The sequence below is a fragment of the Xyrauchen texanus genome, chromosome 36 (genome assembly GCF_025860055.1).
Source record: "Xyrauchen texanus isolate HMW12.3.18 chromosome 36, RBS_HiC_50CHRs, whole genome shotgun sequence".
Lineage (NCBI taxonomy): Eukaryota > Metazoa > Chordata > Actinopteri > Cypriniformes > Catostomidae > Xyrauchen > Xyrauchen texanus.
In genome coordinates, this window is record NC_068311.1 from 29,441,862 (window position 1) to 29,465,458 (window position 23,597).

A 23,597-nucleotide genomic window follows, 5' to 3' on the forward strand; every position below is an offset into this window, starting at 1 on the left:
GTATGATCAGTCAGGTTTTTTAAGGGAAGATTTGCTGCGGACAATATACGTAGGCTTCTTCATATTATTCAACTAGCAGACACCTATACAGCTTCCTCTGCAGTCCTTTCTCTGGATGCAGAGAAAGCATTCGACAGAATTGAGTGGAATTTTTTGTGGTCTGTCCTGGAGCGTTTCGGGTTTGGTTCTTTTTTCGTGCAAGCTGTCAAAACTATCTATTTTGATTGTTCAGCCAGAGTTCTTACTGGCTCTCATATTTCTCCTTCCTTTCGTCTTGGCAGGGGCACTCGCCAAGATGTCTCCTGTCACCTTTGCTTTTTAATTTATCATTAGAGCCTTTGGCCCAAGCAATTAGACAATGCTCTGCAATAGTCCCTATAAGCTGTATGAATACGTCTCATAAGATTTCACTCTATGCTGACGACATTCTGTTGTATCTATCAAATGTCACAGATTCGGTTAAAGAATGCTTAAAATTGTTTGATACATTTGGTAAACTGTCCGGTTATAAAATTAACTAGAGCAAATCCATACTTTTACCCCTTAACTTAGCAGCTAAATCAGAGATTCAGGCCTTACCCACTATGGTTCCAGTCAGCGACCAGTTTAATTATTTTGGGATTAGAGTTTTTTGTTCACTATCTCGCATTTCTAAGTGGAACTACCAGTCTCTTCTGGATAAGATTTCAAGCAATCTTCTGTGTTGGTCTCCACTCTGCTTGGCTCTTCATGGTAGGATGGCAACTATTAAGATGAATACACTTCCGAGGCTGAGCTTTTTATTTTCAACTTTACCTCTGGCACCACCCACTGGTTATTTTAAAGAGCTTCGTACAGCAGTAACAAATTTTTTATGGAATTATAAACGGCCTAGAATTCGACTCAAATCGATGCACAGGCTAAAACCTCATGGAGGCTTATCGCTACCGGATTTTTGGTCCTATTATTTAGCATACCAAATGAGACCACTTAGGACATGGATGGATGTTGACTCCCCTGTGCCATGGCAGGCCTTAGAGACTAATATTATTTACTCATTGCGTCTACAGGATTTACCCTTTACTGGTATACCTAAGAAAGCTCTGGAAAAGTTTGGTCCAATTATATGCCATTCTATCAAAACATGGAGAGTGGCAGAAAAGATCATGGGAGCTTCAGATTCCTACTGTGACTCTACCCCCATTTGGCATAATAGTAATCTCTGTACGGGTAATAAACCCTTTGTTTCCAAATGCTGGGTTAATTGTGGGGTTTATACCCTGAATGACTTGTACAGTGATTATGGACTTAAGTCCTTTCAGATTTTAAAGGATGAATTCTCTCTTCCAGGATTTTCATTCTTTCTGTATCTAAGATTGAGATCTGCGCTAAAAGCATATGGAGTACCCTGGTCAAATAAAATATATTCTCATCCTATGATAGACTGGATAGATTCCAGTATGGCTTCTAAGGGTATTGTTAGTATAATTTATAAATCGCTTGTGGTACGACAGTACTCGAACATTCCGACTGAGGACTTCTGGGAGAGTCAACTTAACACTGTGATCGATTGGGACACTGTCTGGGGGAATTGTTTTGCTACCTCAAAAAATCCAGCTCACCAAATGATACATTATAAGTTAATTTATAAGGCATATGCCACACCCTGTTTACTATACAAAATGAAAAGAAAATCGGATCCTTTTTGTCACTTGTGTAATAGTGAAAATTTAGGTACGTATATGTTCTGGGACTGTTCTCAAATTGTGTCAGTTTGGTCCTCAGTCCAGGACTTACTAACAGATCTTCTAAAGATTCCGATCCAAAAGGACCCTCTGATTTTTCTTCAGCTGGATGATTCTTCGCTGTCACTGTCTGTCAATCAAAGGAGGATTCTGTCCGTTGTCCTTACTGCTGCTAAAAAGGTTATCTTAAAACTGTGGTTTGAACCAACTACCCCAGCTATGTCTATCTGGATGTCATATCTACTGGACATTGCCCATCTGGAATGTACCACAGCTAAAGTGCTCGGAGCCAATAGAAAGACAATACAATTTTGGTTGGACCTTATTGAGAATTTATCAAGAAGTTTTTGAGATCCTTCTAAGTTTTGGTCAATTTTATTTTAATTTCTTGTCATATTTATCTATTCTATGTATTTATATTTAGTCTTACAGTTATGGGCGATCTTGGGCTTTGTTGTAAATAGTTAAAAACACAAAATGTTTAATAAATAAAGAATCACAAAAAAAAGAGAATAAAAGGTAACTGCATCCAATTAGGCAAGTCAGTGTCTGCTATTTCCCTAATGCAACCATTTTTTAAACAAAGAGGATGCAACCTGTTTTATCTATGACTAATCTGCTGACTCACAAGTCTAGAGGATGATGGAGGATACAGAAAACCATGAGCACAATGCGTTCATGTTATGGAAATAAAGAGATCATTTTACTAACAAATTAGGCAAAGGTAACAATATCACAGTGGAATGCAACCTATATGCCAACAACCAAACTGCGCTCTGCTTAAAAAGATTGAACTTCTTACCTGCAGAAGCATCTTGAGGTAAGTCTTGCTTTTGCATTTCTGAAATATAGAACTTTTTTACACTGTAAAGAACATTACAAATTCATATTGTTGGGCAATTCCATGTTACCATACAATGGAAAAATAAAGTTTTAAGCAAAGGAACATAGCCCCCTTTTAAACTGTTCATTTAGGTCTATATATTTTATTGTCCTGTAGTAGTATCATGGATTTAGGAGGAAAATTACTTGTTTATCCACCTCACATGAGGGGTGCAGCATTTCTTAAACAGCATTTTCCACTAGCCATTTCATTGTTGCATAAAAGGGATCGATGTTAACAATAATAATTTTCCAAAAAGACAAGAAGATTTATGAGAAATATCTACACTAACACTGTCATAACAGCACTTTTTAAAACGATAAGAGCCACCTTTATTCTGTGTTACATCTGTTAGTGATCGGAAGTCAGATTAATTTCCGCAAACTGGTTCTTTGGACAGTTTGTTTCAAGGAACCAGTTAAAAAAAACTATTCAGCAGTTATCTTACAAAATCATGTAACATTGACGTCATTGATACGTAATTCTAACATTAGTGTATACATGCTCAAACACATCCTAATATAGCTATTTATAAGCATATCTTGCAGATTATTACTTTTCATTCAATGAAGTTATAACAACAAGGGTGTTTTATTGGCATCAGTGTCCATTCAGTGCTCCTGTATTACGAATACAGCTGACAAATATTCATTACATCTTGGATAAGTTTATTACATTACAGTTTTGCACCTTATAAAGCTTCCAATTCAGATAAATGGTGAGATGCTCTATGTAACTAAAGCATATACAGACAATTAATCATTCACCCTTTTTTACAGAAACCATAATGTAGCTTATAAAAATGTAAAAATGTAATATGCATACACAATACACAATAGTCAAATTATTTTACATCTCGCAACAGATGTTTGCATGATTAAAACAAAATTATAATAATTATAATAAAATGTAATTTTATTAACTAATATTATAATTAATAAAGGCTGTAAAAATATATTGTTCATTGTTTGTTCACGATACCTGAAGCATTAATTAATGTTAACCTTTACACAAAGTTACAAAAATTATACTAATTGTGAATTGCTAACATTATTTGTTTTGAAACAGTTATGAATAGTTCTGTTGTCAATATCAAAAGCTCATAAAGGTAAGCAGAAAAAAATACATGAGAGCATCACACACAGCAGATATACTTTGAACAATAAGATAAATATATCTATTACCAGTTCTAAAACTGCTAGAGTGAAAAATCATTAATCTCTATGATTTCTTTACTGTCTTTGGCGTTTTGCTGCAACACAAATCATTCATTATTAAGCAAATGTGAGAAGATGCGGTGCTGTTATGGTTAAAATGTAATTGCTGTGATTAGTGGTAATGTGACCAATATTAATCTGATTCCAATTGGGATTCTCACAGAATAGCGCCTGATTGACTGATGAGATATTGAGAGCACCTGGAGAGCGTGCATGTTTTATTGACACCGTGAGTGAGCATTTTGAAGGGAGCATTACTGTTGACTCGAGAACTGTTACTACCCAATTTGCAATCTAATAAGAGCCAGAGATAATTTAGCACGAGACGGAGCACTTGTGAATGGGAGAAAATGGAATACCCATTCCCTATCTTTCACTCACTCGTCGTTGTGTCGATGTAGTGACAATAGGGGTCGCTCTTGGAAGCCCCAAACACCTCTGATCTTTAAGAAAAGACCAATGGGAATTGGAGAGTGGAATTTGAACGCCACTCCCCAAGACATACGGGTATAAAAGGAGATGGCTCACAACTATACATTCAGATTTTTCTTTAGAGCCGAGTGGTGTTGAGCAGCAAGTTCCACTGCCATTCCATTCACCTCGTAAACGAGAAACGCATGCTGTTGTATATACAGTGCATTTCAGTGGCTTTCTCCCCCTCTGCGCAATCAATGCAGAGTACGCCCCTGAGCGCTTCAACAGCTGAAAGAGTATATATTCTTGCAGAAAAGAGTACACAGAGTACACAGAGATTCCTCATGTGGATAAGTTGGTTGCCACCACCTGGTGGAATCGCCCGCGATCTCGCCCTCTGGGCGACCTTGGTGGTCCAGGAGCACCACCTATGGTTGAATCTGATCGAGAAGAAGGACACCGACAGGTCTGCTTCCTTAATGCTCCCATCTCCCAGATCGGCCTATTTGGCGACACCATTGAGGATTTTGCCCAGCAGTTCTCAGCGGTGAAGAAGAAGATGAGGCCATCCAACATATCCTGACCCGATGTGGTTCAAGGTCCCGCATCCCATCTGCTCACCGCCGAGGGCATTCCCCTGCAGCTTGGCCCCGGCGTAGAGCCCCCCGCAGGAAGCTGATGTCCCCCGCCTCACGGTCAAGAGTAACGAGGATGATCTGCCTCCTCCCCCATTGCAGACCGGACCTATGGCGAGTATGCAGAGACAGGTAAGTGATTCATGGTTCCGCTCAGCACAACCACAAGCTCAGGAAGCGAGGCCCCTCGATGTGGCGTCTCCTGCTCCACCCCACCCCACCGCTCCGCCCCACCCACAGGAATGTTAGACACGATTGTCCCCTTAGTACCCCTCGCCCGGAGCTTGGAGGCATGGCTAGCACTCTCCAAACCGTCGCAATGGCTGGCCAGGACCATGCGATTCGCTATTCACCCTTCTGCAGAAGGACACGATAGAGCCTGTCCCTCCAGCCAATATGAAGAAAGAGTTCTACAGTCCTTACTTAATAATGCCAAAGAAAAGCGGTGGGTTGTGGCCAATCTTGGACCTACAAGTTCTGAACCGGGCCTTGCACAGACTCCTGTGCAAGTTCTGAACTGGGCCTTGCACAGACTCTCGTTCAAGATTCTGATGCAGAAATACAATCAGAAATTTCACAGCGGTAGACTTAAAGGATGCGTACTTCCACGTCTCGGTTTTACCTCACCTTTCTGAAGTTCACCTTCGGGGGTTGGGCGTAGCAGTACAAGGTCTTCCCCTTCAGCCTGTCCCTGTCACCTCGCATCTTTACAAAAGTCACGGAGGCAGCCCTTGCCACATTAAGGGAAGTGGGCATTCAAATCCTCAATTATCTCGACAATTGGCTTATTCTATTCTAGCGAGTTAGACTGAGTCTCTATGATAGCACACCTAATGAGCGTGCACAGTTGGTTCTGAACTGCCTGAAGTCGTTAAGGCTTAGAACGGCAGTCCCACTGAAACAGTTTCAGAGGCTCTTGGGGCATATGGCGTCCAAGGGTATAAGCATATGAGACTGCACTAGCACTAGCTTCAGACTCGAGTCCAGAGATGGGAATGGTGCCGCGGCACACATCGCGGCACACATCGCGTGGCCATCATGCCGATCTGCCACCACTTCTTCAGCCCTTGGACATACCTTGCATTTCTGCGGGCAGGTGTCCCCTTAAAGCAAGTATCCAGGTGTGGTTACAAAAGATGCATCCAAGCTAGGCTGGGGCACCGTGTGCAATGGGCACACAGCCGCTGGCTTCTGGACAGGACCGCATATGTGTTGGCATATCAACTGCCTCAAGTTCCTGGAGGTATTGCTGGCCCTGCGGAGACTTTTGCTGCTGATCCAGGGTGTTGATCCGGGTGGGCAGCATGGCGACGGTAGCATATATAAACTGCCAAGGCAGCTTATACTTGCATCACATGTAACAACTCGCGCCCTATCTCCACCTATGTGTGTCCCGAAGTTGGTGGGGGGTGGGGGGGGGTGTCCATAAACAGAGTATTTCTCCACTTACCAAGTATATTATGACTTTTATGCCTCAGTGGTCCCAGACACCGGGGTGTGTACAGCAGTGGGCGGGGCTGTCAATAAACAGAGTATGTGTCCACTTACCAAGTATATTATTCCACTTCATCCCAAAACACAGGAAGATAACATGTGCAATGTATATAATGGTCACCAAAAACTGGGTTTATGGACATTTCATTTAAATAAACTCAGGGCATAAAAATGAAAAATAAACACAACTTAATTCAAAATTATGTATAACAAGCATAAAACAGGACTGACCACAATAATGTGGATTGGATGCAATTGAATACATTGCAGATGGGACCTTCCGGAGGACCTGATGTCCACCAACCTTGTCTTTAACACCAATTAAATTACTTGTAAGTGAGATGGTCACTTGTGCAATGTATATAATGGGTTCTGAATACCTGGTTCATAGACATACATTTTCATAAGGTGCATAATCAAAAGATTGACTAAAAACATATTCAGGCGACTATACAAAAATGTGAATAGCTTTATCATTGCTGTGTCTGGTACGTGCTTACCAGACGTGCTTTAGATGCTCTGAGCAGCCCTTTGTCTGCTTTGGTGGACAGCGGAAAGGGAACACTGTCTCCATACAGACGCTTGCCCACTGAATCGTGGATACCATCATGTTGGCATACCGTGCCCAGGGCGTACATGCCCCTTTAGGATTATGAGCATACTCCATGAGGACTGTGGTGTCCTCTTGGGCACTAGCCAATGGCATTACACAGATTTTATAATATCTATGTTGAGCCGGTTTCGTCCTGTGTGTTGTCAGGTACGAACAGGTAAGTATGCGGGGCAGCTGGCCAGGTGTACTGCTTGTGTACAACGCCTTTCCCCTCCAGGAAGGGAAGAAATACACTTTTTTCCCGAATGCGAGTTCACGGGAAGGTGGACCCTGGATGTCCTTCCTCCCTAGTCCTGTGGCTGGCAAATTCGGCGGAGGAATTCACAGCCAGGCCCAGTACATGTGCTAGGATGCCCTGTACTGGAATAGGTGCTCCACATGTGCTGGTTACTGTGGTAACCCCCATGCTGTATTTTCCGCAGTACGGTTTCCCTGCTGGTAGATCCTGTCTCCCTTGGGAAGAGCTCCCTTTGCCACCGGTCGTATTTGTAGAGCTCCTCCCCTCCGTGTAGGACCTACCACAGTGCCTTTTCCACGTGTGGCTTGTAAGCTCATGTGATTGATTAAACCATGTGTATGGCACTCAGTGTGGTCCCATATGTCTGGGAGAGTGGCATGCTAATTCCACTTGCCAATTCCCACTGGCATTTTCTCACAGATCAGTGGTGTTTTGGGCTCCCAAGAGCAACCCCTAGTGTCTCTACATCAACACAACATCTAGTTCCCTCCATCAGGGAATGGAGGTTACAACAGTAACCAAGACGTTATTGCAGATGTAGAAATGGAAGTCCCGCTTTACAGGTAAAAGAGCCAATAACCTTTACATCACCTGTCAATCAACTACAGAACACGTGCATATGTATTAACTAGACCACCAGGAAAATTTCGTTTTTTAGCATGGTCTGATTTAAAGAAGCACAATTTATGATACCATTTTTGGCAGATTTTACTGCTGATTTGGTCTTATTTAATTGTAATCTTGAATAATTGTTTGGAGATTTCGGTCTTTCCCTATTCAAGTAGATAGGAGCTGTACTTTCATGCCACTTGTATCCATAGAAAATAGTTGCCCAAGACCCAGATAGCACACATTCATCTCAGAGATGTATGTTTTAGATATTTGTATCTGGATAGCATTGCAATCTAATTAACTTCTGCTAAACATCTTTAAAAGATAAGATTTACAAACAAACTTTCTAAATCATAAACGTCTCAGAGACATCTGCTGAATGTCTTAATTAAATCTGAGAGGTAATGAGCAAACAACCTAAAAATATGTCTTCATATTTTGTTATAAATGAGTCTTCAAAATATGGTTCACTTGTTTTCTTCAGGTAAACAGCAGTGCAAATGCAGATCACACCAGTTTGAGTGTAGTTGCGAAAAGGTTAACATGGCTAAGAAGAGAAAAGTAATTCCTAAATATCATCAGCACATTACTTTCCACATTTTAGTTGATCAGGTCTTGGATGAGTGTTATTCACACTAAAGGAAAGTTTCAAACCCCTCCCCTGCCTTCAGTAAAGGTGACCACATTAGCATTCTATTGTTACTTGCATACAGAGAAATGCTCAAACAGGATAACCTGCTTTTCAGAGCAGTTAAAATATGTATATATCTCTCTCTCTCTCTCTCTCTCTCTCTATATACAGTGAGAAAAAAACACCCTGCTATTTTGCAAGTTCTCCCACTTCGAAATCATGGAGGGGTCTGAAATTGTCATTGTAGGTGCATGTCCACTGTGAGAGACATAATCTAAAAAAAAAAAATCCAGAAATCACAATGTATGATTTTTTAACTATTTATTTGTATGATACAGCTGCAAATAAGTATTTGAACACCTGAGAAAATCAATGTTAATATTTGGTACAGTAGCCTTTGTTTGCAATTACAGAGGTCAAACGTTTCCTGTAGTTTTTCCACCAGGTTTGCACACACACTGCAGGAGGGATTTTGGCCCTCCTCCACACAGATCTTCTCTAGATCAGTCAGGTTTCTGGGCTGTCGCTGAGAAACACGGAGTTTGAGCTCCCTCCAAAGATTCTCTATTGGGTTTAGGTCTGGAGACTGGCTAGGCCACGCCAGAACCTTGATATGCTTCTTACAGAGCCACTCCTTGGTTATCCTGGCTGTGTGCTTGGTCATTGTCATGTTGGAAGACCCAGCCTCGACCCATCTTCAATGCTCTAACTGAGGGAAGGAGGTTGTTCCCCAAAATCTCGCAATACATGGCCCGGTCATCCTCTCCTTAATACAGTGCAGTAAGCCCTGTCCCATGTGCAGAAAAACACCCCCAAAGCATGATGCTACCACCCCCATGCTTCACAGTAGGGATGGTGTTCTTGGGATGGTACTCATCATTCTTCTTCCTCCAAACACGGTTAGTGGAATTATGACCAAAAAGTTCTATTTTGGTCTCATCTGACCACATGACTTTCTCCCATGACTCCTCTGGATCATCCAAATGGTCATTGGCAAACTTAAGACGGGCCTTGACATGTGCTGGTTTAAGCAGGGGAACCTTCCGTGCCATGCATGATTTCAAACCATGGCGTCTTAGTGTATTACCAACAGTAACCTTTGAAGCGGTGGTCCCAGCTCTTTTCAGGTCATTGACCAGCTCCTCCCGTGTAGTTCTGGGCTAATTTCTCACCTTTCTTAGGATCATTGAGACCCCACGAGGTGAGATCTTGCATGGAGCCCCAGTCCGAGGGAGATTGACAGTCATGTTTAGCTTCTTCCATTTTCTAATGATTGCTCCAACAGTGGACCTTTTTTCACCAAGCTGCTTGGCAATTTCCCGTAGCCCTTTCCAGCCTTGTGGAGGTGTACAATTTTGTCTCTAGTGTCTTTGGACAGCTCTTTGGTCTTGGCCATGTTAGTAGTTGGATTCTTACTGATTGTATGGGGTGGACAGGTGTCTTTATGCAGCTAACGACCTCAAACAGGTGCATCTAATTTAGGATAATAAATGGAGTGGAGGTGGACATTTTAAAGGCAGACTAACAGGTCTTTGAGGGTCAGAATTCTAGCTGATAGACAGGTGTTCAAATACTTATTTGCAGCTGTATCATACAAATAAATAGTTAAAAAAATCATACATTGTGATTTCTGGATTTTTTTTTAGATTATGTCTCTCACAGTGGACATGCACCTACGATGACAATTTCAGACCCCTCCATGATTTCCAAGTGGGAGAACTTGCAAAATAGCAGGGTGTTCAAATACTTATTTTCCTCACTGTATATATATATATATATATATATATATATATATATATATATATATATATAGAGAGAGAGAGAGAGAGAGAGAGAGAGAGAGAGAGAATGCCATCTCCATCCTCCAGAACTGCTTTGAATATTCATACTGGCAAATGTTCCATAATAAATACAAAAATAGCATTCGATTACACCTATAAAAATATCTGTAAAAATGGATTGTCTGTATTTTCTCTACTTTGTGACATCACAGATGAATACATCAGCACATGACTGCCTCTATAGCAAGACGTCTATGCCTACTTTTACATCATTGCACCCTTGGCCCGCCCACTGGCACTCAATCAGAAAGGTGAAGAGGAGAGAACAAGCTTAAAATTCCAGCACACCAATGGGGACTTAAACAGGACACATCTGGACTATTTTTAAAAACATACACAAACATGCAATAGACAAACTGCTTCAACTGTTATCATCCACCTCATAGCACTTTTAAAAGTTGCAATGTCAAGTTATAACTCTTAAAATGAGACCCCCATTCTGCGTCTTCCTGTTTTTAATATAAAGGCCTCCTGGATGTGTAGCAAAATGTAAAAATGTATTACATTTTTTAACATTTAAACTTAGTTTACAATTTTGGCTGTATGAATCCACATAAATATCAGCTTAACATATTTTGTTTTATTCATTTATATTGATATAAAGAAAGCTTGTGCCATCTTTTTGTCACTGGTGTTTACATTTACATTTAGTCATTTAGCAGACACTTTTATCCAAAGCGACTTACAAATGAGGAGCGTAGATAGCATTGCAAGGTTCTCAATGGGGCTGGAGTAGTATCTAGCGTTGAAGAAAGACAAGATTTTTTTCCTTTATTTTTAAATATTGTTAAATATTAAGTGCATTTAGTGTGGATTGGTTAAGTGCTCTCTTAACAGATGTGCTTTCATCTGGTTGTTGAATGTTGTGAAGGTTTCAGCAGATCGTGTGGAGGTTGAACACTCATTCCACCACAGAGGATCAGAGAAAGTGAATGATCTTGAAATAGTCTTTGTGCCTGTATGCGATGGGACCACCAGGCTCATTCATTGACTGCAGAGAGCCAGTTAGGATATAGAGCAGGAGGAGTAAATTGAAGAGGGTGCTGTTTCACAGGCTATCCTGAAGGCAAGAGTAAAAGCCTTGAATTTGATGTGGGAAGATACAGGCAGTGAAATCAAGAGAAGGGCTGACGTGAGCCCTCTTTGGCTGATTGAAGACCAGACTTGCTGCTGTGTTCTGGATCATCTTCAGTAGCTTAATCGTACTAGCTTAGGCTGGCCAACAGAGCATTACAATAGTCCAGTCTTGAAATGTCTAGAGCTTGTACCAGGAGCTGGACAGGAGAGGTCTGATATTTCTGATGTTGTAAAGTGCAAATCTGAAAGACCGGGTGGTTGATGAGATGTCGGCAGTGAAGTTAAGTTGGTCATCTACCACCACTACCAGATTCCAAGCGGTCCTAGTTGGCATTAGTGTTCAGGCTCAAATTAAATTATGGAACAAATGAGGACATTTCTGACTATTTAGAAAGGAAGGAAAACTTATAATGTGCCTCTCTTGATAGAACATCAGCAAGTAGTATGCATGATGTAATAAGTAAGTTCAAAATTTGGATATTTTTACAAAGTGGTAACAAATATTTCCATCTATACTGTAGTGATAATTGCACTGGGCACCAATTGAAACCTCACACAAGACACCAAAGTATGTGGTGATTTTTGATCGCATGCCAATTAAAGTGTGTATGTGTGCGAGTATGAATATCAGATATTACCTCCCTCCATCCTTGTGGCACCAGCTAAATAATTTCACTTTAACAATTATAAGAATGATCCAAATGGACCCTTCAATACATTTGAAATATGTAAATTGTCAGGCAGTTGGTCATCTGATTAATCTGCAGGACTTGTGCGATTGGACTTAACCTTTGTCTTCTTTGTGTTGATTACACAGCAAGAGCTCTACAGTTGTAATGAAATTAATTTTACACAAGAAAAACTAACAACTACTAAATTGTACTAATATGCTAAAGGATAATATAAATGAATAAGTAAATAAAATGCATAAGATGGAAAGAAACAAATGGTTGAATTGGATGTAGCAATGGCAAAGTATGACTATTATTATCTTATGAAGGATACATTTCTGATTCTGTTAATTAATAAGGTAAACCTTATTACTAATTAAACAAATAAATCAAAGATTATTTGCTAGACATTTGATACACAGGTTATGTAATCTAAAGAATATTAGAAAATAAACAGACAGTATACACTAATGCCAAGAAATGTATCTGGATAGAGATTTGGAAGTGAGATTTACATTCAGCTTGAACAAGCGATGAGTTCATTGATGGCTACATCTTCCACTTTCACATTACAGTGGGGAAAGTGGATTCGGTTTCAACAGCCTTGGACATAAAGGAGCTGAGGAATGCTGATCTCTTGGAAGCACAGAGAGGGTTCTTGCAATCTGGAACATCCAGATGAACAAACTTTATGGTTCCTTATCTGGAACACACAGATGCACGAAACTTGAAAGGTTGCTGGCAGGGTTGTGTTATGAACACTCTTTAACTCAAATGATATATGAAAAAGGGGAAGGCAACATAAAATGTATACATGCAATTGTGATACAATGTCACATTAATGTTTATTAATATCCCATGACAAATAAGTTACACAAAAGAAAAAACACATATCAAAGCAAAAGAAGGACAAAAATGAACCTAACACTAAACATTTATGCCAACACAACCATAAAGCAGAACAAACAACTGAAATACCTGAAACTTATTTTGGTAGCAGGCAAAATAAGAAAAATGACAGATCAAGTTATAACGTAGGAAAAACAAAAGAAAATAATCAGGCTTTGTTTTTTGTACCAGTGAATGTTTGCTCTCCTCTCTCCATTGCTCTGATTCAGTGTCTTTTTATAGTCGATTCAATCAGTTGAGGTCTGGTGATCAGACGAGATGCAGGTGCGCAAAGGCAGACCTAAAAGTAACACTTGCACATTAGTATGAGTGTGCAAGTGAGTATTTTTATCGTTAACATGCTGATTAGACAAATCAACAAAAATTGCCACCAGCTTCCAGTCAAGTTTCAGAACCAGCCTAATTGTGAATGGCTGATGGCCATGAAACTTATTATGCACAAGGTGCGTATAAATTTTTTTTGAGAATTGGCCACATGGTGGTGCTATAATAAGCTAATTCATATTTTTACTAATAAGTCCATAGCCGTACAGTCTAGAATACCATTTTTGTGTTTTTCTGAATACTTCAGTGCCCCATAATGTTATGGTCACATGGATTTTCATTACCGCAAGAAAATTTTATCATGTATATTTTTTTAAAAACCTACTTTTTCGAACTTGTCCTTGGCTGTTTCCCCAATTTGCACAACATGTTGTATACATCATCTAGAGACTCCTCCTCCTCCTGACAAAAATGTATCAAAAGAATTGTGATAATTGTGACATCATCAGCATAAGTTAATATTTTGTGATTAATCTGTTTATTTTTCTTGCCAAGTTTTTTTTATACATAAGTGTAAATTTATGTCTATAAAGCCCCTATATGCACTTTTTTGTAAAGACTTTAAATATTATTTAAATACTCTTTGTACCTCCAACAACTCCAAAGCATTGAAAATCATTGCACTATGTAATGAATATAATGTCTTGGCATTATTGTAAAATATATCTGTAGTATTGTGTACTATGTATACCCCTGGCTTGTTTCTAAAAAAAATACAAAATGATGCAGGTGTACATTGACGGGTCCTTAAACAAGCCCTCATAATAAATCTCCAACTGATTGACAAATTCACTTGTGAAATGGATTGCTGTGAACTGTATGCCAATGATTGACTTATGATCAATAATATGGTAGTAAACAATACATTTTATTCTAAAGCCGCTTTTTGTATTGTGTTATCAATGATTATATCTTCTGCTACAGGAATGTAATGGATTTTAATTATCTCAAAAAGTCAAGATGAACAAAATGTATATCTCCGACCCAAAAAAATTCCACCATTTAGAATTTTCTGAAAAACCTACTTTTTCGAACTCTTAGTTAGTTTTCCGATTGGCTTGAAAATTTCCGAGGGACTGTCCTGACACAAAACTGTTTTCAGGTTTTTCATTTGTCATATTGTTTAGAAGATATAAGCAAATGTATTCTTTGGGCTTGAACTGTAACTACTACTATGCATTTATTTGTGTACACAAGGTCCAAATATGACAAAACTTAAAATATATACACTTCAAAATAGTCTGAGGACATGTGCTAAATATAATAATTTTCCTCTTGTCAACACCAAATATAAATATTTTTTGTTCCTCCTGTAATTGACAGATGAAGGATGTACTAGCAATTTTGTCCACTAGATGGAGCAGCAAGTTCAGAAATTCCATTAAATCCTCTGACTTACAGTTATTGCTCTTGTTATGTAATATCTATGCAGTAAAAATAGCAGCAGCTCTACAACAAATAAAGAGCCCTATGCAAGTTTATTTTCCTGATTTAATTGTCCAGCAATCCAAAATCTCATTTATGCACGGTAATTGAGCGCCAAGACTAAAAATCCTTGAAAATCCTCTTTGCCTTAGCCTTTTGCTCTTCTAATGCTCTCTTGCTCTTCTTCTTCATTATCTTTTGATGACATGTTGTACATTTTCCATTTTTTTTGTGATAAAAATTATTTTGGAAGAAATTTTACACAAAAACAGCTGTGTCCACAGCATCCACAGGATCTATTGTGTCCAGTTTAATAATTTTGACCATGTCCTGGCCATACGTGCTTGGACCCCGATGATTGCTGCTATATTTGAATTTAAATTTAAAATGCAACTTTTTATTCTTTTATACAATCCAACCAGAGTAAAACTTTATAAAATATTACCATAAATACAATACCTTAACAGATAAATACTAAATAAACAAAAGGGGATAAAAATTACAAGATTTTAAATCAACATGGCTTTGACAACCCAGTGGGCAACCTCTGTTGGAGACAGCGCCCCTTTCCGCTGTCTGCCACAGCAAACAAAGAGCTGCTCAGAACATCTAAAGCTCTGTGTGCGGTCCACGTAGGTATGCAAAGCACGCACTGGACACAGCAACGATAAGGCTGCGTCTGCCTCTTTCTGGTGCAGCTTCGCTTGCAGGTTCACTACCTCTGAGGGAGTCGTAGGGACCTTTGGCATGTAGCCTGGTTGAGGTCTTAGGATAACGTGAGCATCTGCCGGACCGGACTTCAGGAAAGTGTCACTGACAGAGTACGCTCACAGGTCCCCAACCCTCTTGATGGAAGCGAGCACAATCAGGACGGCCGTCATCAAGGAGAGGGCTCTAAACTTGACTGACTCTAGTGGCTCAAAAGGGGGTCTCTGAAGGCCTGAAATTACCATGGAGAGATCCCATGAGGGGAACAGGTATGGCCTGGGAGGGTTCAGGCTCCGGGCACCTCTAAGAAACCTGATGATCAGGTCGTTATTTATGTACGCCACCGTCATGGTGCTGTCTGAGCAAACTTAGACAATTCAACATCGGCTGTGTGCGCTTGCTTCTGAGGCGCACTGTCGTTAAGACTTAGTCCAACTCCATGCCGAGAAAAGAGATGAACCGGTGAGAGCTTGCTCTTTTCCCAGTTGACCTTATGCCCTAGACGGCTGAGGTGCCTGAGCACCTGGTCGCTGTGGGCACACAGAGACTCTCCAGAGTGAGATAGGATCAGCCAGTTGTCGAGGAAATCGACTACGCAGATGCCCACTTCCCTTAGCGGGGCAAGGACGGCCTCTGCAACCTTTGTGAAGACGCGAGGGGACTTTGACAAGCCAAAGGGGAGGACCTGGTTCTGGTAAGTTGGGCCATCGGACGCGAGCCGTACAAAGGGTCTGTGCCAAGGGAAAAAGTGAGACATCCTTCAGGTCTACCGCTGTGAAACAATCTAGATGATAGACACACGTTAGAATGAGTTTTCACGTGAGCACCTTTGAATGGGAGTCTGTGTGAGGCCCGGTTCAGGACTCGTAGGTCCAAGATTGGCCGCCACGCACAGCCTGTCTTGGGTATGATGTAGTGAGGGCCGTAGAACCCTGGCTTAATCTCAGCTCTATCACATTCCTGTGGCGTGAGTGCCTGGTTAACTAAATCGCGTAGCCGAGTTGGATGGTCTCGGCTAGCCAGTGCAAAGTGTTGGAAGTGTAAGCGACGCGTCCAAGCTCCGAGCGGTGGGCACTAAGGCGACGATCACGTATGATGTACCCGGTGGGACTTTGCAGCGGGGGGAGCAGGTAATATTATGTTGGGGAGCATTATGTTGTGGAGCAAAGTTACGTCCCGAGAAGAAAACTCAAAGCACTTATCTTGCTCCGCGTACCTGGCAGGTGGCAGGTGACTGAGGAGGAGGTCCTATGGAGGCGTCCTCTAGACTCATCTGAACCGGCCCACGGGGAGTCTACAGTCAAAGGCATGGAGGCGAGGGGACCTGCGTCCAAGGGGCCGTGACTGTAGGTGTTTGGCACTAGACCGCCGTGAGAACGGCATGTAGGGGCACCGGTTAGGTGACCAAACGCTCTCTTTTTCCTGGAAATGTGGGTACCGTGGCCCAGCGGGGGATGGAGTGGTCCAGATACCAACTCTGTAACGGCCATCTCGCTCCTTGGTTTAATAGTCTCAGGAATGCTTGGGAGTCTTCTGGGTCCTGGTGGTGGTTCGTGAGACAGGGGCATCAGCTTCCTGCTGGGGCTGAGAGCTGGGCCCATGTTGAAGCGGAGCTGCCTGTTGTTTAGAAGCCGCAGGGGGGACGCCCTCTGCGAGCAGACGGAGCACAGCTCGCGCTGGAACACCATCGAGGCATGATGTGGGAGGTGGCCTCTGTCTGCTTCCTCAGTGAATGCTGGGCAAAGTCTTCAACGGTGTCACCAAATAAGCCAAACTCGGAGACGGGGGCGTTGAGAAAGCGGGCTTTGTCGGGGTCCCGCATATCGACCAGGTTCAGCGACAGATGTCGTTCTTGGATCACGAGTGTGGGCGTCGCCTGTCCGAGTGCCGGCGCTGTGACCTTCGTGGCCCGGTAATTCAATTCCTTAATTTTTGGGGGGATGCGGCCAGCTCTTCAGTGGTGGTATTCTTTCCAGGTCAGTATGGACTCCCTCAGAATGGACATTATGCCCTAGGAGAGAGTTTCAAACCATAGTCTTTAAGTTGGTTCAACACCTTCATTTGTCTTCTCTCATGCTCTTTCAAGGTGTCAGACAACACAGTTCAATCATCTAGGGACACCAAAACTTAATTTAGAAGAAAATCTCTTACACAAGCCTTTGAAATGTGCATGGTGCATAAGTGACACCTGGTGGTATTAGATTAAACTCCAAAAAGCTCTATAGGCACACAAATGCTGTTTTTTTTATCTTCCTTGGCTACTTCAGAACCAGGCAGGGCTGAAAAATGTACTTAATGTTTGGAAGAACATAGGCATCTGTTATTGTAACCATATTTATTTTTCTATAGTTCACGCATAGTCTGATCTTTCCAGTCTATGTTTTAACCACCACTATGGGTGAAGCAAATGGTCTCTCTGACTTGCAAATGATATCCACTTCTAACAATTCCCTAAAATGCTTCACCAATGCCCTGTCACTAGGGTGAATAAGTATAGATCTCTGTTTAAAAGGGCTTTCATCTTGAAGCCTAATTCAATGCTGGACAGCAGTGTTTTGTCAAATGAACAAATCATCAACTGCAAGTTTCCCACCATTCATCTCTCCAACTCTTTTGCAATAGGGGAATCCTGAAGATCAAAAATCAGGTTGCTATTCGGTAACACTTTATAATAAGTACACTGTTATAATGTATTTGTTAAGCATTAGTTTATAGTTAATTGATAATTTGTAAATTAGTGTTCCTACATTATTAATACATTAATAACCTATGTATAAATAGTATGTTATTTGTTTATATTCACATTAGCAAATTATTTATTATTATTTAAAAACAGTAATATATACGCTGTTTGATCATTTTTATCCTTAGTAAACAACTCGTTAATCATACCTAACTGATGTAGTTTAGTTGAGCAAACCAATGGTAAAGAAGTGTAAATGAGAACATTAAGAAATCATAAATTTATGGTTAATAAAGACATCAAATATTTAATGAATTAGATACATATTTCTGCTTAATTAATGTGTTTATTAATGTTTTAGAAACACTTACTATTAAATACATTACCGCTTAATAAAGGTCATAATACAACTCTGACTAATTGCTAGCTAAGCATTCTGCGTGATCTAAAGTGAGAGCTAATTATGCCTAATTAAACATTTATTAACATGGTTCAACAGTATGGCCAGCTGGCCCGGGCCAGTGTGAGAGTTGACCATTTGGGCCAATACTACGTTGTCACTATGTGTTGTATATGTGTCTTAGTGTGATTATTAAATCACAAAAGCCTGCAATTTAATTAAAAAAATATCCAGTTCTCTTGTGCTTCATGCTTCAATCTGATATGTGAAGCCGATAACCCACTAAAACCATCACATTATGACTAGGTGCACAGTGTATTAGATTGCAGAAAGCAAAATGCACATTTAATGAGAAGAGCACAGCACATTCCAGACTAGTTATTTAATTAAATTGCAGCCTATTATGGTGTAATAATAACGGGTCTACATAGTGAAATGCTTATCCGGAAGTAATAAACGGACACAGTGACCATTAAAATAAAAGCTTGGTTTAAATGGTGCTTGAAATTGAAATATTTACAACTGAAATATATTACTACTGCATAGTAAAAATGCAATATTAATTTGAATAATAATTATTGTTATGTTTATTATAAATGTAAGTATTATTTGTATTATTTTGGGAATAATTATATTTAAGCAAATCTCACAAGCAAGTGCTCTGTTTTGCTCATGTGATTTGACAAAAAATAACTGTGAAGATTTGATTGAAGAACTTCATTTGATAAATAATTTTTATTTGATGAACACTTTATGAATTAATTTAATTTGTCATCTCTTTGATTATATATTTTTTATTAATCTTTTAAACATGGAGTTCAGAAAAAATGGAAAACAATATTTGGGAAAGCAAAACAGAATTTCATAGGGCCCTATCTTTTCCTTTCAAACTTAAACAGTTTTTATGTATTGAATATCGAATTTAGCTAGTTGAAACTTGTCCCCAAAGTGGGGATTTAGATCAGAAGTGTTGTCTTCGTCACATGCTATTTCCTATTTCTGTTCTTTTATTATTAATATTATCAATATTATTAATATTATTATTATTATTTGCCATTTCATTACTGTCATGTGACCATCATGCTATTTTGGTGATGTGCTGGCTGTTTCCAGAGCGCACACGCAGACTGAAGCACTGGTATTTTGACTTTCCTTCTGGATTAATGAAATATTTATAGTCATTTTAAATCTGAGTAATAATAAGAACAATTCTGCTCATAAATCTTAATAGGATGGAACATGCTAAAGTTGCGTTAGAGTTGAGGATCTCTGGATGAGAGCCTGTCTGTTTTGAGCCTTTGTGTTTGAGATGCTGTGGAGAAGTTTATTTCATGGCCAAGTTTTTAAGAGTACTGGATCAATATATAAATGTTTTATTAGGCATGAATAGTTCTCACTTTAGATTAGGTCACGAAAAAGCTTATCTAGCAATTAGTCAATGCTTAATTATGACATTTATTAAGTAATAATTGCTTCAATAAAAAGTTTTACTAAAACAGTAACAAATACATTAATTCATTTTAAATGTATATACAATTCCCCAATCCCCAACCTCACCCACAAGAACACCCCAGTGGTCCCACATGATTATAGATATACAAAAAACTAATATTAAAAAGTAAAATAAAATAATTATATTAATAAAATATAATAATCACACACATAACATCTACACCTCTCTCTCTTCACAGCCTTCCAAAAATGCCAGATATTTGCCCCACTTTCCCATAAACAAATCCAAATGACCCAATCCTCTAGTTACCCCTTCTTCAAAAGCTGCCACCCTCCCCATCTCCGCACACCACTCCGGAAATGACTTGTCTGCCAATCATGACACTTGTCAGAACCCAATTATTTATAAATTTGTCCCCCAAATGTATGACCGCCCCATCGCCCAAAATACAAAGTCTGGGGCAAAGTAAAACTTGAGTGCTCAAAATCACACAAATAACTCTGAACCCTCACCCAAAAATATTGAATCTTAACACCCCCCCAAAAGACATGAGTTGTGTCTCCAACTTCTGACAGTCAATGCTGCAGGTGAGTGTGTCTTTAAGACCAAGCCTATGTTATCTTGAGGCAGTCCAGTAAAATCTATGTAAAATCTTCAATTGCATAAGGCGAACCCTTGCATCTCTAGATGCAGACTTGACATTTTTAAGAATCCTAGCCCACACTCCCTCCTCCAAAAACAAATTATAAACACTTTTTTACCACTGGTTTGCATGCATCAACTAAAATACATCAGTTAGGTATGATTAACAAGATGTTTACTAAGGTTAAAAATCATTATCAAACTGCCCATAAATTAACTTATTATACAATAAGAAATAATATGCTACAGTGAATATAAATGAATAACAAACTATTTGTACACAGTTTATTAATGCATTAATAAAGTAGGAACAATAACTTATAAATGATCAATTGACTATTAACTAATGTTTTACAAATACGTTATAACTGTGTACTTATTTTAAAGAGTTACCTGCTATTCATTTGCTTGTCCATGTTGTTACGACCGGCTGAGAATTGCAACATAAACGGAGAGACAGAGAGATTCACAAATGAATCAGTTTGCAATTAAAGATGCTAGGGGTATAATTAAGGGTTGCCTCACCAAATTGAGGTGAAGGGAAAATGAATAAATAATTAATACAACTGGAGAAGAACGGCAGGGGTCTGCGCCTGTCATGGTGTCCACTCCCAAACAAACCACCCAAAGCTCTTTTATCTGCTGGCAGTCCCACCATACCATTTCTGAATTACCTCTTAATAACAGGCACATGCTTGCACATCAACGTATATGGTGCAATCTGTAAATAGGAAGAAAATAAATAAACACCAAACAAGCATTAGAGGTGAGAAGAGGGTTAAAAAACATTGATACAAATTATTACAAAGAAAATAATAATAAAGAGATCTATACTTTCTTGAACATAACAATGTATATTGTTTTGATACCACACGGAGTGGCAATAATGTTTGTCTTTGGAGGCACTACACATTGTATAGCCATCATTTCAGCAATCACTCTATTTGGAATGAGGGTAATAGCATGGCCGGAGACATCCCTCCTCAATGAAAGGGTGCCTTTCATCAGCAACACTTCCACTGCCAGCTACATTTATTCTAGCATCGCTTTGGAATGATGCTGGCACGATTGCTTGGGAAGTGTTTTACAATAGCGCCAGGGCCCTCTCTATCATTGCTTGAGCTTAGGCAAATTAATTCACTTTGTAGCAACTCAAACCAGTCCGTCTGGCACCAACAATTATGCAATGGTCAAAATCAATGAGATTATTTTTTTCCCCATTATGATGCTTTATGTGAACATTAACTGAAGCTCCTGACCTGTATCTACATGATTTTATGCACTGCACTGCTGCCACATGATAGGCTGATTAGATAATTGCATGGATGATTGTTGGTGCCAGACAGGCTTGTTTGAGTATTTCTGTAACTGCTGATCTCCTGGGATGTTCACACACAACAGTCTCTAAAATTTACCCAGAATGGTGCCAAAAACAAAAAACATCCAGAGAGTGGCAGTTCTGTGGACGGAAATGCCTTGCTGATGAGAGAGGTCAAACGAGAATGGCCAGACTGGTTCGAATGGACAAAGTCTACAATAACTCAGATAACCACTCTGTACAATTGTGGTGAGAAGAATATAATCTCAGAATGCTATTCTGAGATGCGGGTTGGTGCTGTTTTGGCGGCATGAGGGGGACCTACACAATATTAGGCAGGTGGTTTTAATGTTGTGGATGATCGGTGTAAATCCTCATAGGGCCTTGCTCATTCATTTTGTGGCAGCACAATGGCAAAGTGGTTCTCTTTGCGTGAGGCTCTTGATCATATACTTGATCATGATACTAGACCACTTGCCCAGGTTCATTTAAAAATAAAAGTCTTGTTATTTTGTGATCTTCCCCATTCATTTTCATTTTTGACCAGAAACAAATTAATTTTACAAATTAAATGTAAATATCCCTGTTAAACATTGAAGCACACTAGTGTGATGTATCCACAAGTGTGACTTTGTGCAATTATTTACTAAATAAATGTTTTTCAAAACAAATTTCCTGTTTAAACATTAAAGCACACTAGTTCCCCTTTTGTCGCTCTCTCCACGTTGTGTCAGGGAAGTGACACTAGGGGTCTCTCTTGAGCGCCGATATTCACCTCTGGACTATGAAAAAAGGCCAATGAGAGTTGGCAACCAGTATTTATTTGCATGTCCCGCCCCCGGACATACGGGTATTTAAGCGGCGCAAATACGGGAGTTCATTCAGAAAATTTCTTCGGAGCCGATGGTCGTGCATGCAGTCTGCTGCGAGTTACACACCCAGTTCCTGTTTAATCCTCTGACGCTCTGCATGCTGTTGGATCTGACGGCGCATAACAGCGGCTTTCTCATTCGTGCACGGCTGTGCATTCTTGCCCCTGAGCGCTTCGACAGCGCAGACAACTCGAAAGAGTTATTCTAAAAGAGTGAATTTCGCTCTAAAAGAGCAAAACACAGCGGCGTTGAACGTCCTTCTCAGGACACGTCTTTTTAAAGACGATTTTCCGCTTCTGTGTAGTTTCTGGATGCGTTGATTCTCCCCACCTCTGACGGCCATAAAAACTGCCTTGCATTCCTGGGTTGCGATCACACGCAGGCAGCGTTTTTATGAATGGTCTATGTTTTCAGTACGAGAACATAGCCATGACAGCATTGCAGTCGTAGGCTTTTTCTTCTAGTGAGAAAAAGCCGCTTCAGCCGCCCCCCGCGCCTCGCCTCCTTCCTACGGGATTGAGGCAGGCGCCGCGGGCGATGAAAACGATCTGGGGACAGTGACGGGCTCCGTTTCGCCAGGTGAACCCCCTCGAAACCTCACCTTTGGGTCTCCACCCAGTCTGAGCCTGACGCAAGAAGGTCCGCTATGCTTCCCCGGGCTTAATTGGTTCCGCGGGCATGTGCGCCGCTCACAGCCACGCCCCCCCCGGATTCCTTCCCGGACGTGCATGACGAGCTGAGCAAGCCCAGCTTCCTCGCTCCTCCGCTCTCGCTACCCTCGGTGGTAGAACGGTCCCAGACCGCTCCCCCCTG

The 23,597-nt window shown here is 40.4% G+C and overlaps 1 protein-coding gene across 1 annotated transcript in view; it reads left to right on the forward strand.

Moving 5' to 3' along the window:
- Positions 1-2,503: 2,503 nt before the first annotated feature.
- LOC127630115 (uncharacterized) overlaps positions 2,504-23,597 on the forward strand; it is a 41,297-nt gene continuing 20,203 nt past the window's right edge. The window contains exon 1 of the mRNA XM_052107552.1: positions 2,504-2,544. The gene's annotated coding sequence lies outside the window, so the exon portion shown is untranslated. The remainder of the gene's footprint in view (positions 2,545-23,597) is intronic.